The 16,719-nt window shown below is 36.3% G+C and overlaps 1 protein-coding gene and 1 long non-coding RNA gene across 15 annotated transcripts in view; both read left to right on the top strand.

Moving 5' to 3' along the window:
• The window catches only part of BABAM2 (BRISC and BRCA1 A complex member 2), a 452,513-nt gene that overhangs the window by 49,750 nt on the left and 386,044 nt on the right, over nt 1–16,719 (top strand). The gene's annotated exons all lie outside the window — the stretch shown is intronic.
• Nucleotides 7,018–8,000, top strand: LOC129531540 (uncharacterized). The gene is made up of 2 exons (XR_008676776.2): nt 7,018–7,442; nt 7,765–8,000. It is a non-coding gene; the product is annotated as an uncharacterized lncRNA (long non-coding RNA).

The following is a 16,719-nucleotide window of genomic DNA, read 5'->3' as shown; positions in this document are numbered from 1 at the left end:
GTTAAGATGCCATGAACATTGTTGAAATGACAACAAAGGCTTTAGAATATTTCATAAACTTAGTTGATAAAGCTTTGCCAGGGTTTGAGAGGATTGACCCCAGTTTTGAAAGAAGTTCTACTGTTGAGTACAATTCTATCGGACAGTATCTTGTGCTATAGAGAAATTTTTCCTGAAGGGAAAAGTCGATTAATGTGGCAGACTTCATTGTTGTCTTATTTTAAGAAATTGCCATAGCCGTGCCGCCCTTCAGCAACTACCACTCTAATCAGTCAGGAGCCATCAGCATCGAGGCAGGACCCTGCAGTAGCAAAGAGATTGTGACTTGGTGGAGGCTGACATCATTGTTAGCATTTTTTAGCAATTCAGTATTTTATTCTTATTTGTATTTTTATTTTTTGGTATTTTTGTTTTGAGACAGGGTCTTGCTCTGTCTCCCAGGCTGGAGTGCAGTGGTGCGATCTTAGCTCACTACAACTTCTGTCTCCCAGGTTCAGGCGATTCTTCTGCCTCAGCCTCCTAAGTAGCTGGGATTACAGGTGCACACCACCATGACCCAGTTAATTTTTATATTTTTAGTAGAGACGGGGCTTCACCATGTTAGCCAGGCTGGTCTTGAACTCCTGACCTCAGGTGATCCACCCACCTTCGCCTCCCAAAGTGCTGGGATTACAGGAGTGAGCCACCATGTCCGGCCGCAATACAGTATTTTAAAATCAGGTATTATCCCATCTCACACCAGTTAGAATGGCAATCATTAAAAAGTCAGGAAACAACAGGTGCTGGAGAGGATGTGGAGAAATAGGAACACTTTTACACTGTTGGTGGGACTGTAAACTAGTTCAACCATTGTGGAAGACAGTGTGGCGATTCCCCAGGGATCTAGAACTAGAAATACCATTTGACCCAGCCATCCCATTACTGGGTATATACCCAAAGGACTATAAATCATGCTGCTATAAAGACACATGAACACTAATGTTTATTGCGGCACTATTCACAATAGCAAAGACTTGGAACCAACCCAAATGTCCAACAATGATAGACTGGATTAAGAAAATGTGGCACATATACACCATGGAATACTGTGCAGCCATAAGAAATGATGAGTTCATGTCCTTTGTAGGGACATGGATGAAATTGGAAATCATCATTCTCAGTAAACTATCGCAAGGACAAAAAACCAAACACCGCATGTTCTCACTCATAGGTGGGAATTGAACAATGAGAACACATGGACACAGGAAGGGGAACATCACACTCTGGGGACTGTTGTGGGGTGGGGGCAGGGGGGAGGGATAGCATTAGGAGATATACGTAATGCTAAATGACGAGTTAATGGGTGCAGCACACCAGCATGGCACATGTATACATAGGTAACTAACCTGCACATTGTGCACATGTACCCTGAAACTTAAAGTATAATAATAATAATAAATAAATTAAAAAAATAAAATCAGGTATTATCATTTTATTTTAGACATAATGCTATTATACACTTAATAGACTATAGTATAGTAAATATAACTCTTATATGCACTGGGAAACCAAAAAGTTTATATGACTTTGCTTTATTGTGATACTCGCTTTATTGCATTGGTCTGGAACCAAACCCAGAATGTCTTTGCCTTATGTTTGTACTTTAAATCATCTTTAGATTCCTTATAATGCCTAATACAATGTAAATTCTACGTAGATAGCTGTGATATGGTATTGTTCAGGGAATAATGACAAAAGTCCGTAAATGTTCAATTCAGATGCAGTTTGTTTTTTGAATTTTTGTTTTTAGAGACAGGATTTCACCATGTTGGCCAGGCTGGTCTCAAACTCCTGACCTCAAGAGATCTGCCTGCCTTGGCCTCCCAAAGTGCTGGGATTACAGGCATGAGCCACCGCACCCAGCCTGTTTTTTGAATATTTTTGATCAACTGGTTTGCTGAACGCATGGATGTGGAACCCACGGATAGAGAGCTGACTGTAGCCATTGTGTAACTGGAGTGAGATGATATCTCATTGTGGTTTTGATTTGCATTTCCTTGATAATTAGTGATGTTGAACATTTTTTTCATATACTGGTTGACCATCTATATGTCTTTTGAAAAACGTCTCTTTAGGTCTTTTACTCATTTTTAATTGGATTATTTTCTTTTTCTATTTAGTGGCTTGAATTCTTTATATATTCCACATATTAACTAACCTCTTGTTAGATGTATAATTTGCAAATATTTTCTCCCATTCTGTAGGTTGTCTCTTCAGTCTGTTGATTGTTTCCTTTGATGTGCAGAAGCTTTTTAGTTTGATGTAATCTATATATTTTTGCTTTTGCTTTCTGTATTTTTGAGAGCTTATCCAAAAAATTCTTACTGAGACCAGTTGTGACGAGGCATTTCTCCTATGTTTTCTTCTAGTAGTTTCATAGTTTCCGATCTTACATTTAACTCTTTAATCCTTTTTGAGTTGATTTTTGTATATGATGAAAGGTAAGGGCTAGTGTTACTCCTCTTCATGTGGATATGCAGTTTTCCCAACACCATTTATTGAAGAGACTGTCCTTTCTCCAATGTGTGTTCTTGGCACCTTTGTCAAAAATCAGTTAGCTGTAGAAGCGCGGTTTTATTTCTGGGCTTTCCATTAATTTTAGCAACCTTAAATCTATTGTATACAAGATCAGTAAGGTCATAGTGTTTAATTACCACAATATTTGTGATAGAATTCAGCCTCCTACAACCAACATAATATTCATCTTTAGATGAACAAACACACTTCTCAGTAACACACATTTTAACAAATGTAGTATTCTAATACAAACACACTTAATTGAAAGGTTATATAGTTTTACAGACTCTTGGAAGATAACTATCACAGCAAACAGAAAAGGTCTTTGCCTTTTTTTTTTTTGAGACAGAGTCTCGCTCTGTCCCCCAGGCTAGAATGCAGTGGGACGGTCTCGGCTCACTGCAACCTCCGCCTCCTGGGTTCAAGCGATTCTCCTGCCTCAGCCTCCTGAGTAGCTGGGACTACAGGCATGTGTCACCACACCCAGCTAATTTTTGTATTTTTAGTAGAGACAGGGTTTCACCATATTGGCCAGGCTGGTCTCGAACTCCTGACCTTGTGATCCGCCTGCCTCGGCCTCCCAAAGTGCTGAGATTACAGACGTGAGCCACTGTGCTCGGCCAGCTCTTTGCCTTTTTAAAGAAACAGACCTCTAAGGAAACCTAATTATACTGTAAGAGGAAAATGAGTAAGTATAGATTTAAATTATATTCTATGGTAAATAATAGATAAATATTCTCTAACCTTCTCCTTTTTGTTTCCAAGCAAAGGGTAAAGGCTAACTCAGTGCTTTGCAGTCTTAACATTTTTATATAAATAATTTTTTAAATCTGAAGTTTCTCATTAAATCTCATTGAAAACTTGTGTTGTATGGTTTAAACTATAGTTATTTATTTATTTATTTGAGACCAAGTCTTGCTCTAGCACCAGGCTGGAGTGTAATGTAGCGATCTCGGCTCACTTCAACCTTCACCTCCTGGGTTCAAGTGTTTCTCCTGTCTCAGCCTCCTGAGTAGCTGGGATTACAGGCACTGGCCACCATGCCCAGCTAATTTTTGTATTTTTGTAGAGACAGGGTTTCACCATGTTGGCTAGGATGGTCTCGATGTCTTGACCTAGTGATCCGCCCACCTCGGCCTCCCAAAGTGCTAGGATTACAGGCATGAGCCACCGCACTTGGCCAGTTTAAACTATAGTTCTAACCAACGCTGAATCAAAGTATTCAGTAATTTACTAGAACTTACAGTAATTTTATTTCATAACTTAAGCTCAATAAAGTTAGAGATGGAGACTGTTGTGTTTATTAAATTAAATCTTTAGTCTCTAGCACAGTAAAGATATTCAATTAAATATTTGTTGAAGAAATAGAATGAATGCATGCATGCATAAATTAATGAATCTTTAGTGTTCAGATTTTCGTTGGTTGAAGTATGTGTTATAAAGAATGTGGCATTCTGTTACTTGTATCAGCCTTTTGCCAACAGAAATATGATCTTTAGAAGTTATTTATTGTACAAGGAATTTGTAATTGGAACATTGCTTTTAACAATTCAGAAAACAGGAAGAATGTACAGTCATTTGCAGATTTGGAGTCTGAATCAATTTTATCTTTATATATTTTACTCTGCCCTCTGCAAGCAGATTAATGAAAATAGCATGTAACTAAACTTATTTTTCAAAATATTTTATGTATTGGAAAATAGTACTTCTGTAAATCTGTTTCATTGTAAATAAAGGAAACTGCAGTTAATGAGAATGAGAGATGAGAGAGGGCGTATTTCTACTCACTAATTGATTCTTACAGAATTATCCCCATTCAAAGTTAAATAATTGAAATAAAAAAGATCAGAAGATTATAGTACATTAGGAATGATATTATTGTTTCCTCAGGTCTTTTACTGTGAAGAGACAATTGTTGGCCAGTGAAAGAGTTGCCAATTTGTATAAGATTCTATTGAAAAATGTTAAAGGATATCCTAAGTAAAGAGAAGTCCTTGAATCTCACAATTGCAGAAGACACAACTCCTCCTGCAACATATTCTATTACTTAAATGATACTGGAAATGTGAATCTTCAGTGATCAAGATTGATTTAAATGAAATACACATTAAGGTCTAGGATGGTGCAACTGAAGTGGCTGAAAATTTTCCAGCTATAGCAGCTATTCACATAAAAAGAGCCATGAGTGTCTTATAAACACCTGTTTGTAAATATAGCCATCCTAGTCATACTCTAGCAATTAACTCTAGAAGAAATTATTCCATTTGTATTTTTGTGTACTGTATTTAAATAGGGCAAAGAGTGAGGCTGTTTGCTCATACTTTATTCCCAATCTCTAGTTGAGTATCTGGCATTTAGAGAGGTTTAATAAATGTTTGTGGAAAGAATGAGCCGTGTTCATTCTTTGGATCTGACAACAATGAGGTTTGATAGGAAGTGACAGAACTTAATTCTGCCAGTTCTTTGAATAATGCTGTTTATGCAGCTTTGAAGAGAGATTATTGAAATATTGTAAGTTATATTGAGCAAGTCTGTGGCTAGTAAATCAAACAGTTTGCTAACATTGGTAGTTTGCTAACATTGGTTTTACATTTGAAATTATCTGTGGTTTAAACAATTTATTTTAATCAGGGGCTGTTTTGTTATAAGAAACCCACTGGAACTAACATAAATTGAAGAATTTATTTGTCTTTGTAAGGAATCAAGTAAAGCCTATGATGCCCAAGGGCAGAAAGGACAGCCAGGTTCTCAGGGACTAGCACCGGGAACTGGAAGGCTGGTAAACATAGTAGCCAGTCAGCATCTGTGTCCATGTTTATGTCTTTCTCCTGCAACATATTCTATTGTCACTGTATTCTAACTGCCCCTCCACCCCGACCAACCCCAGACTTCTGTTTCTCCCCACATTGGGTAGAAATGACTTCCTGAGCCCCTACATGAGGACTCAATTCAAGGCCACCAGAGGAGTTATCATTGAGTTTAAATTCCTGGGAGAGAGGATCTGATTGGCAGCTTGGGCCAAGTGACCACTTGTGATCAAGTTATATGGCCAGGATTTCTGGGTCGTGTATTATCAACCTGATTAGTAGAGGTCAGTTTTAACACAAGATAAGATAAGCATAGCCTGGCAGATACCCAGAAAGGTATCTATTACCCTGTTTCAGGAATTCTTTCTAAAGAATTTCCAAATGAAAATGTAGACTTTTTTTTGTCTTTAACAATAGAGCAGTCAGGCGCGGTGGCTCACGCCTGTAATCCCAGCACTTTGGGAGGTCGAGGCAGGCAGATCACAAGGTCAGGAGTTGCCTGGCCAACATAGTGAAACCCTGCCTCTACTAAAAATACAAAAGATTAGCTGGGTGTGGTGGCGGGTGCCTGTAATTGTAGCTTCTCAGGAGGCTCAGTCAGGAGAATCGCTTGAACCTGGGAGGCGGAGGTTGCAGCTAGCCGAGATCGCGGCACTGCACACCAGCCTGGGTGACAGTGCAAGACTCCGTCTCAAAAAAAAAAAAAGAGCCATATAGTTGTTTATCATCTGAGAGGAATGATGGATATTTCAAAGCTGTTTGTGACAGAGTGAAGAAGTCATGTCAAGAAATACCCAAAGGTTTTGAAGTTGATACACTTTTCCTTTCAGAGGAAAAAGTCAGAAAAAAATCAATTATGATACGAATAATATATTATCTTCCATGTCCTCAGAGAAGCACTGTAAAATTACTGTTCATTTTTAAGGATTCCATACTATATCACTAAATTTAAATATATATTTTTTGAGAATGATTAAAACAAAATGAGAACAGTTTCAGAACTGTTACTTGAATGGAATGTACCATTTAATTAAATAGTGGCCAAACAGATGCATAGATTTTTACAGAAACATTGCACATAATGTTCTGGAGCTTCTACTTTAATGAATCTACCTGAAATTCAACTTCATTTTTGATCTATGTCTCCTTGAGTGCTTTGGCTGCTGCTTTTGTGTGTGTGTGTGCTTGTGTGTGTTTTAACACAGTGCTTCCCCATCTCAGATCTATTACATATTAATTTGTTCTAGCTAATCAGCTTAATAAACTGAGAATGCTGCTCATTACTTATGTAGCACAATGCAGAGACACTGTGGGGCTTGGCATGGATGACTGTCAAACAGAAACTGATAACCAAACTGATGGCGCCTGGAGGACCCAGTGGTGTTGCGAAGTTTGTTGTTGCATCAGCTGAAATAGATATTGAGACTTTATTGATTTATCTCATCTATAAGAATTTTGCACTTTCTTTGCTTTGTTATACTGTGCTATTATTTTGTTTTATTTTATTTATTTTTTTGAGACAGGGTCTCGCCATGTCACCCAGCCTGGAGCACAGTGGCGCGATCACAACTCACAGCAACCTCTGCCTCCCTGGCTCAAGCAATCCCTCCACCTCAGCCTCCCAGATATCTGGTACTACAGATGCACACCACCACACCCGCTAATTTTTGCATTTTTTTTTTTTTTGTAGGGGTGGGTTTATGCCATGTTACCCAGGCTGGTCTGAACTCCTGGGCTCAAGCAGTCCACCTGCCTCAGCCTCCTGAAGTGCTGGGATTACAGGCATGAGCCATTGCACCCGGCCTTGGTTTCTTAATGTAATAGGCTGTTCTTTAATTGTTTCATAGCCTGCCTACCAACCCCATCTAAGTGCAATATTGTTGGCAGGGCACCTGATAATAACTGTTTTACTTATTCTTTCTTAAAAAATTTATTTATTTATTTATTTATTTATTTATTTATTTAGACAGGGTCTTGCTTTGTGGCCCAGCCTGGAGTGCATTATAGCTCACTGCAGCTCTGACCTCACTGGCTCAAGTGATCCTCCACCCTCAGCCTCCCGAGTAGCTGGGACTATAGGTGTGCATCACCATTTTTTTGTAGAGATGGGGGTTTGGTTTCACTTCATTGCCCAGGTGATCTTGAACTTCTGGGCTCAATCTATCCTTCCACTGTGGCCTCCCAAAGTGTTGGGATTGCAGGCGTGAGCCACTGCACCTTGCCCATACCATACATTTTGAACCTTGTCCGCTAGGTCCAAAAGCTGGCCATTGTGACTATAGCTGTTGGCATTTTTGTTGGGATGACAATGTTATTTTATTTAAAATTTCTTGTACTATTTAAAATAATCTGTTTGGAAAATGTTAACCAAGTAATCTTTCTGCTTCCACTTCCCCTTCAGTATTTTAGTGGACTGAATCTCTCAGCCTGGCATTCAAGGCCAGTCACAGTGTGACATTCCAGCCTCCCAGTTGGAGCTCAGCTAACAACAAGCCAAGTCAGAAAGCTGCTCTGCAAGACTGATTTGCCCATTATACTTCCCAAATACCCTGCCTTCCTTTCCTGCTTCTGCTTTTGCCACACTGTTTTGGCTTTAGCAGGACAAACCAAGGAATAATAAAATAGCCTGTCTTGTGATGTATTTGGTTTTTCATTCGCGCTCACAAACCTGCCACTCTAATGGAAATGCTCTCTATTTAGGAGGCTCCCTAGACCAGTTCTCTTCTAGTCTGCAAGAATGCTTGCAAGGAGAGTAGGAGTTAACCATTTTTACTATGACTTGCAACAGTTGAGCTAAGTAAAAAGTTGGACGGTGTCTAGGGACTTAGTATTTTGCATCATGCTGAGAGGCATAATTTTACTTTTATTTTTGTCTTTTAAAAAGATTCATTTACTTAAAGATTGTTATCATCTAGCATTTAAGGTATTTTTAGAGGCTAATTGTGGAGGCAGTTCACCTTTGATTTAGTGAATGTTCTACAAAATGCTCATTGAAATGCAAGTAAAGAGTGCTAATTTTCTGGATTAGACATTCTCTCTCCTTAGATATTCAGGATTCCTTTGTCTTGGAGTTTTAGAATATTTTATTTTCTTGGAATTCATGGGTTAGAAGAAATATATTAGGAATAGCAACTAATATTATTAATTTAAATTTATAAAGTCAGTTTAATTATAGCTATGTATTATATATAATCTGTCTTTGGTACTGATTATAGTTTATTAAAAATGACTGATATGATTACTAAATTAACTTATTGGGCATTTTCTGGTTAGGCTTATTTACATGCATTATTTTATTTTATCGACACAATAACTCTTAGGTCAGAATTTATATCCCACTCTTTAATATCAACTTTATTGAGGTAGTGTAATTTACATATAATAAAATGTACCCACTTTAAGTGTACAGTTCTGTGTGTTTTGGCAATTGTAAACACTTAAAACCACACCATATCAAGATAAAGAACATTTCCATTCCCTAAAGGTATAGAACATTTCCTTCCCCACACAAATCGGTCCCCTCCACCACCTTCCTCTTAACCCTGAGCCTTATCATTTCTCTAAAACTGAAACAGTTTTGCCTGTTTAGAATTTTATATAAATGGAATAGTATATTATGTAGTTTTTGGTATATGGCCTCTTTCAGTCAGCATTATGTTTTTGAGATTCATCCATGTTACATCAGTACTTTGTTCCTTTTATTGCTGTATAGCATTACATTGTATGGCTGTACCACAGTTTTTTATTTATTCATCCATTGAAGGACATTCGGATTTTTTTTTTCTATTTTTTGGCTATTATGAATAAACTTGCCATTACATTTTTGTATGTGTCTTTTTGTGGAGATGTGTTTTAATTTTTATTGGGTAAATACCTAGCAGTAGTATTACTGTGTTGTTAGCTGAGTGTATGCTTAACTTTTAAGTGCTAAACTGTTTTCCAAAGTAGTTGCACTGTTTTACATTCCTGCTAACAATTTATGAGGTTCTAGTTCTTTTACAGTCTTGCCAACATTTGGTATTGTTGATCCATTAGTCTTTCTATATTCTTGCCAGCATTGGTATTGTTGATCCATTTTGAGCTACCTTTTTTTCTTGCCAACATTAGTATTGTTGATCCATTTTGAGCTACTTTTTTTTTTTTTTTTAAAGACAGGGTCTCACTTTATTACCCAGTAATAAAAAGCCTGTGGTGTAGTGTAGTGGCACAATCATAGCAATCATAGCTCACTGCAACCTTGACCTCCTGGGCTCAAGCAACCCCTCCTGCCTCAGCCTCCCAAATACCTGGGACTACAGGCACATACTACCATACCTGGCTAATTTTTATTTTTTATTTTATTTTTGTAGAGACGGGGTTTCACTGTGTTGCCCAGGCTGGTCTCGAACTCCTGGCCTAAAGTGATCTTTCCACCTTGGCCTCCCAAGGTGCTGAGATTACAGGCATGAGCTACCATGCCTGGCCTTTGAGCTACTTTTGATCATATATTTGTTAATTAACAATTTAAGTGTGGGTCTATTTCTGGACTTTATGTTGTATTCCCTTAATATGTGTATCCTTAAGTGAATACAACACGATCCTGACTACTGTAGCTTTATAGGAAGTCTTTAAATAAGGCAGTATAAGTCCTGTAACTTCTTTTTCAAAGCCGTTTTGGATATTCTAAGTCCTTTGCATTTCCATAGAAGTTTTAGAATCAGCTTGTAATTGTTTACAGAAATCCTGCTGGGAATCTGTAGATCAGTTTGTAGAGAATTAACATCTTAACACTGAGTCTTCCAAGAGATAAACGTGCTAACATCTCCATTTATTTAGGTCATTTTTAATTGCTCTGAGCAGTATTTTATAGTTTTCAGTGAATATATCTTAATCCAATTTTGTTAAATTTACCTCTAAATATATCATACTTTCTGATGCGAATTTATAGTAGTGTGTTTTTTTTTTTTTGAACTTTGTTTTCCTGAACTCATTGAAATGTAATTGATTTTGGTATATTTAACCTTGTATGCTGATGCTGCTATGTCCCTAAATTTACTTATTAATTCTAATAATTTTTTGGAGATTCCTTAGGTATTTTCTTCAACACATTTGCTTGTGAAAAAGATAGTTTTGTATCTTCCTTTCCAATCTATATAATTTATATTTCTCATTCTTGTTTTATTGTACTATCTAGTGCAGTAGACAATACCTAATAGCCAGTGGCAGGTAGAAGTGGTGAAGTCAGACCTTCTTGCCTTATTCCCAGTCTTAAGAAGGTAGGTAGTCTTTCATCAGGTGTAATTTGTCAGTTCTAGGTGCCTTTTTATCAATCTAAGGAAGTTCCCATCTATTTTAGTTTGCTGAGAGTTTTTATTATGAAAAGAATGTTAATATATGTTAAATTTTTTTCTCTACTTGGTTTATTTCTTTTATTCTGTTAATATGATAAATAAACTGATTTTCAAATGTTGAACCACTATTGCATTCTGCAGATTAATTCCGCTTGATTATTATGTATGATCCTTCTGATGTATTACTGGAGTTGATTCACTCATGTCTTTTTAAAGAACTTTGCATTTCTGTATTTGATGCTGTATTTCTTTTCTTTACTTTTAGTTCTTTGCTTGGTTTTGGCACCAGAGTAATGCTGTGTTTATAAAATAAGTTGGGAAGTATTCAGTCCTCTGTTTTCTGAGTTTGTGAAAGATTGATTTTATTTCTTCCTGAAAGCTTAGAAAGCTTAGAAAGGTTAGAATTCACCAATGAAGCCATCTGGACCTGGAGCGAGATAGAGAGAGAGAGAAAGAGAGGCGAGGGAGAGAGGAGAGAAGAGAGAGGAGAGGAGAGGAGAAGAGAGGAGAGAGAGAGAGAGCAAGAGAGAGAGCGAGCGAGAGGGAAGGTTTTTAACTATAAATGCAATTTCTTTAACAGATATAGGGCTAACAGGTTTTTAAATTATTCTTAAGCGAGTTTTTACAGCCTTGTCTTTTAAGGAATTTGTTCATTTCATCCAAGTTGTTGAAATTATTGGCATACCGTTATTCATCTATTTCGTCCTTATTCTTTTACTACCTGTGTGACCTGTACTCATTTCCCCTTTCATTTCTGACATTGGTACATTGTGTCTTTTCTCTGCTTTCCTTGATGAATCTAGCTAGAAGATTAACAATTTTATTTTTTTTTAAATAACCAGCTTTTTATTTCATAGATTTTTCTTTATTATTCTCCTGTATATTTCATTGTTTTCTGCTCTTTGTTTATGCTTGAGAATCTCTACCTTTTAAATGGAGTGTTTAGGTAATTTAATCTTTAATCTGATTGCCACTATGGCTGGATCTTGCTGTTTGTTTTCTAATTGTTATGTCATCTGTTTTTCATTTCTTTTACTGCCTTCTTTTGGATTAATTAATATTTTAGGATTTTATTTTGTCTCTACTGTTGGCTTCTGAGCTATATGTCATTGTTTGATTTTTTTTCCCCCATGGCTGTTCTAGTGTTCAGAATACATATCTTTAACTTTTCACAGTCTACCATTAAAAATACTGTAATACTTCATTTATCATGTAAGAACCTAACAATATCATATACTTCTTTTTCCCCTACTCAACTCCTCTGGCCATCCTTTTCTGCTATTATACATTTCATTTCTTTATATGTGATAAATTGTCTTTAGCAAAATGTTCAAACCTTTTGCCTTTTTAAGAAATGGATTCTTTTCTTATCATTGAGTTTTGAGAATTCTTCATATATTTAGGTTACAAGTTTTTTATCAGATGTATGATTTGCAAATATTTTCTCCCTGACTGTGGCTTGTCTTTTTATTGTCTTAACGAAACTGCCTAATTCCATGCCACAAAGATTTTTGTACTATGTTTTCTTTTAAATGTTTTATAGCTTTAGGTTTTATGTTCAGGCTTGTGATCCATTTTGAGTTTAGTTTTGTATACGATACAGGTTTTTAAAAAGTATGGACATCCACATATTCTAGTATCATCTGATGAAAAGAATGCTCTTTCTCTTTTAAATTGCCCTTGCACTTTTGTCAAAAATTAATTTCCCACATATGTGTGAGCATTTTTCTTAACTTTCTAGTCTGTCCTGTAGGTCTATATATCTAACTTTATATTGAAACCACAGTTTTGATTGCTGTAGTTTGATAGTAAGTTTGGAAATCAGGTGGTATATATCCTCCAATTTTTATTCCTTTTTTTTCCAAAATGGTTTGGAAATGTTAGATTTTTTTCATTTCTCTATAAAATTTGGAATCATCTTGTCAATTTTTTAGTTTTCTATGTTATTAGTATTCCATGTACAGGTTTTGCACTTCTTTTTGTTTATTAAATATTTAATATATTTTGATGCTGTTGAAAATTATATTTTTTAAATTCTAAATTTCTGATTGTTTATTGCTGATATATAGAGATACAGTTGATTTTTTTTTTATCTATTGATGTTATATCCTTGGTAAACTCAGGTTTGAGTTACAGAAGTTTGTCTGTAGACTCCATAAGATTTCCTACATAGAAAATTATGCCATCTGTGAATGACAGTTTTAGTCCTTCCTGTCTAATCTGAATGCCTTTTCTTTCTTTCCTGCCTTAGTGCACTGACTAGAATCTCCAATATTTTGTTGGTAGAAAAGTGTTAAGGCTGGGTGTGGTGGCTCACACCTGTAATCACAGTACTTTGGGAGGCCGAGGTGGGTGGATCACCTGAGGTCAGGAGTTAGAGACCAGCCTGGCCAACATGGCAAAACCCTGTCTCTACTAAAAATACAAAAATCACCTAGGCATGATGGCACATGCCTGTAATCCCAGCTACTTGGGAGGCTGAGGCAGGAGAATTGCTTGAACCCGGGAGGTGGAGGTTGCAGTGAGCTGAAATCACGCCACTGCACTCCAGCCTGGATGACAGAGCGAGACTCCACCTCAAAAAATAAAAAAAAAAAGTTTTAGGATTAGATATTCTTGCCTTGTTCCTGATTTTAGGGGAAAATAATTCTGTCTTTCACCATTAAGTATTAATATTATGTTGGCTATGTATTTTTCAGAGATGCCCTTTATCAGACTGATGAAGTCCCCTTTTATACCTAGTTAGTTGGGGATTTTTTGTTTTGTTTAGTTTTTTAAAATCAGGAATGGTCAGCCACAGTGTTGTCCTGTGGGGAAGGGAGACAGATTTGTAAAACCAGGAGCTAAGGTCTGCCTACCCCAGACTGCTGCTGTGCGAAGACTCTCAGGGGAAGCCACTGTCACCATGTCTGACCAGCGGCCAAAACCTTCAACTTAGGACTTGCGGGATAAGAAGGAAGGCGAGTACATTGAACTCAAAGTCACTGGACAGGATAGCAGTGAGATTTACTTCAGTGAAAATGACAGCACATCTTAAGAGACTCAAAGAATCATATTGTTGGCCGGGTGCGGTGGCTCACGCCTGTAATCCCAGCACTTTGGGAGGCCGAGACAGGCGGATCACCTGAGGTCAGGAGTTTGAGACCAGGCTGGCCAACATGGTGAAATCCTGTCTCTACTAAAAATACAAAAAATTAGCCAGGCGTGGTGATGGGTGCCTGTGATCCCAGGTACTCGGGAGGCTGAGGCAGGAGAATCGCTTGAACCCGGGAGGCGGAGATTGCAGTGATCCGAGATCGCACCACTGCGCTCCAACCTGGGCGACAGAGTGAGATTCCGTCTCAAAAAAAAAAAAAAAAAAAGAATCATATTGTTGAAGACAGGGCATCCAGTGAATTCACTGAGGTTTCTCTTTGAAGGTCAGATAATTGCTGATAATCATATTCTAAAAGAACTGGGGATGGAAGAAGAAGATGTGATTTAAGTTTATCAGGAACAAACAGAAGGTCATTCAACTGTTTAGATATTCTTTTAATTTTTTTCTTTTCCCTCAACCCTTTTTTATTTTTAAAAATAGTTCTTTTGTAGTGTGGTGTTGAAAAGGGAATTGAAAACTGGCACCCATCTCTTTAAAACATCTGGTAATTTGAATTCTAGTGCTCATTATTCCGTATTGTTTGTTTTCATTGTGCTGTTTTTTGGTGATCAAGCCTCAGTCCCCTTCCTGTTGCCCTCTCCTTTTTAAAAATTATATGTGTGCACAGAGAGACCACCTTTTTCAGGACTGTACATTTTCTGGCTTGTGGAGATAAATAAGATTAACCAATGCAAGTGTTCGTAATGAATTTCCAGTTGGCCCTGAAGTTCTAGATTCACTCCTAGACTTCCAGCAGGAGACGGATGTTTTTCAGAGAAATCAACTGTGGAAAAATGACCTTTCCTTAACTTGAAGCTACTTTTAAAATTTGAGGGTTGGGAACAAAAAATATCAGGTTGAAGTCAAGATGACAGGTAACCTGAAAGCAATAACTAACTCTAAAGATGGCTTCAGTGAAGAAAAGGCATTTTAAGATTTTAAAATATCTTGTCAGAAGAACCCATAACAGTTCTAATTTTCATTAGCAATTAATAAAGTTATTAATGTAGAAATGACTACCACAGAAAAAAATCAACAATGGATGTTAGATTTTGGCAGATACTTATCTTCATCTATTGAGATGATCATGTGGTTTTTCTCTTTTAATGTTATTAATATGGTGGTTTTCATTCATTGAGTTTTGAATATTCAGTCTACCTTGCATTCCTGGGATAAACTGATTGTTTTGATGTAGTGTCCTTTCTCTATATTGTTGGATTTAATTTGCTAAAGTTTTTTTAGAGTTTTTCATTTATATTCATGAATGATATTGGTTTGTAGTTTTATTTGAATGCTTTTTCCTATTTTTTTTCCTCATAGTAAAGCTGGCTTCAGAATAGAATGAGTTGCTAAGTGAACCCTTTTCTTCATTTTTTTCAAAGGTTTGTGAAAAATTCATATTATTTCTTCCTTAAATGTTTGGTAGAATTTGCCAGTGAAACCATCTGGGCCTGGAGTTTTCTTTGTGGGAAGGTTTTAAAGTACAAATTAAATTTGCTTAATAGATTTAGATCTATTCAGATTATCTACTTCATCTTGAATGAGTGTTGCTGATTTGTGTCTTTAAAGGAATTTGTCCATTTCATCTAAGTTGCTGAATTGATTGACATAAAGTTTTTCATAAATTTTTTTATTATTTTAAAAAAATGTGTAAAATTTGTAGTGATGTTACCTCTGTGTTTCCTGATCTTGGCCATTCCTTTCTCCCCCGCAACTGTTTTCTTTGCCAGTCTGGCTAGTGGTAAAGAAAAAAGTGGTAAACATTTACTCATGTTGTGGAAGAACCAGCTTTTGGTTTCATCCATCTTCTCTGTTATATTTCTGTTTTCTATTTTATTGATTTCCATTCAGATTTTAAATATTCTTTTACTTTCACTTGCTCTTCTTTTCCTAGTTTATTAACATGGTCATTGATTTGAGATCTTTCTTTTTTCCTAATAGTGGTGTTTAATGCTATAAATTTCCAGCTAAGTGGTGTTTTAGATGTATCCTACAAATTTTGCTGTGTTGTGTTTTTATTTTCACTCATCACATGTTCTGAATTTCCCTTAGATTTTTTTTGACCTATGAGTTATTTAGAAATATGTTATTTGGTTTACAAAATTTTCTGGATCTTTTATTGAATTTGAATTTAAGTTTATTGTGGTCAGAGAACATACTTTGTATGACTTACATCCTTTTAAATGTATTGAGATTTGTTTTATGGCCCAGGATATAGATTATTTTAGTACATGTTCAATGTACACTGAAAAGAATGTGTTCTATTTTTCTTTGGTGGAGTGTTCCATAATAGCAATTAGGTCAAGTTGGTTAATAGAGTTGTTCAAATGTGATCTATTGTTACTAATTTTCTTTTTGTTATTTTAGTTTTCAATTTTTAAAATTTTTTATTTTTCCATAGGTTATTGGGGAACAGGTGGTGTTTGTTTACATGAGTAAGTTCTTTAGTGGTGATTTGTGAGATTTTGGTGCACCCATCACTGGAGCAGTATACGCTGCACCCTATTTGTAGTCTTTTATCCCTCGCCCTATTTTAGTTTTTTAAAGAGAGATACTGAAATCTCTGACTATAATTATGGGTTTATGTTTAAATGTGTACCATATCTTTATTGAGCTTCTGCATCATTCCTCTATCAATTATTGGAAGAAGGATATGGAAATCACAGACTATAATTGTGGATTTGTCTACTTGTTCTTGCTGTTCTGTCATTTTTTGCTTCATTTATTTTGAAGCTCTGTTATTAAATTTGTAAACATTTAAGAATGTTATGTCCTCTTGAATTGACACTCTTTGTCCTTGGAAATGTTTGCTTTGAAATTAATTTTACATGGTACATCTTTTCCATTGTTTTATTTTTAACCTATTTATGTCTTTAGATTTCTTTTGAGT

Source organism: Gorilla gorilla, chromosome 12 (assembly GCF_029281585.2).
Source record: "Gorilla gorilla gorilla isolate KB3781 chromosome 12, NHGRI_mGorGor1-v2.1_pri, whole genome shotgun sequence".
NCBI lineage: Eukaryota > Metazoa > Chordata > Mammalia > Primates > Hominidae > Gorilla > Gorilla gorilla.
Note: the sequence above shows the minus strand (reverse complement) of the source record. Positions and strands in the feature narration are given on the sequence as shown.